Source organism: Chaetura pelagica, unplaced genomic scaffold (assembly GCF_000747805.2).
Source record: "Chaetura pelagica isolate M959 unplaced genomic scaffold, ChaPel_1.0 scaffold1317, whole genome shotgun sequence".
NCBI lineage: Eukaryota > Metazoa > Chordata > Aves > Apodiformes > Apodidae > Chaetura > Chaetura pelagica.
This window is the reverse complement of record NW_009954037.1, coordinates 204,433-205,291: the sequence shown is the minus strand read 5'-3', so window position 1 is coordinate 205,291 and position 859 is coordinate 204,433.

Here is an 859-nt window from a genome sequence, read left to right as displayed (position 1 = left end):
TGGGAGCTGTTGGCAGGAGAGTCTGGGGGCGCCATGGGCTGGGCTATGGGGGTCTCACCTGTCCAGGACTGCTGCAGGGCAGGGATATGCTGCTGTGTCCAGGCTGCCTGTGGGATCCTGTCCAGTTCCTGTGGGGCTTGAAGCTGGGTCTGGATTTGACCCCTACACCCTGAGGTTTGGATGCTGCATTTTGGGCAAGGTGATGCCACGGGGCTGGGCTGGGTGGCACAGCCTTACTGTGGGCACAGTGTGGGGCTCACGGGAGGGCAGAGCGGGGTGCTCAGGGGACTGCACGGAGCAGTCAGAGGGGTTGTTCCCATGGGACATCCTGCTTCTGTGTCTGGGTGATCCTGGAAGGGCCCTGCTGGGCAGTTGGATGTGGGGAGTGGGATCTGCCACCAGCCAAGCAATCCCGGGAGTGCATGTGCCCAGCACACAGCTGTCCCTGTCCCAGCTGCTGTGAAGTGGCAGAGGTGGTGGCCCTGGTGAGACAGCCCTGAGTCATCCCAGAGACCTCAGGTGACAACCTGTCTCCAGCACACGGAGCCAGGCAGGTGGATCAGACAGGATGCTCTGGGAGAGGTGTCCTGTCCCTTAACCTCCCTGTCCCCATCCCCAGGCACAGCCACAGCAGCAACAATGGCAACGCTCTACCCCTCCTTGGAGGACATGAAGGGCCACCAGATCTTGCAGGTCAGCGTCAGCACGGCAGCTTTATGGGGAGGGGGGGGAGTTGAGCAGACCACGATGGGTCCCTGTGGGATCTTGCCCTTGGAGGGTCCCTGGGCCCAGGAGACACAGCCTTGAGGACACCCATCTCTTGGCAGGCACAGGCAGCTGCCCGGGGGAGGACGCCCGG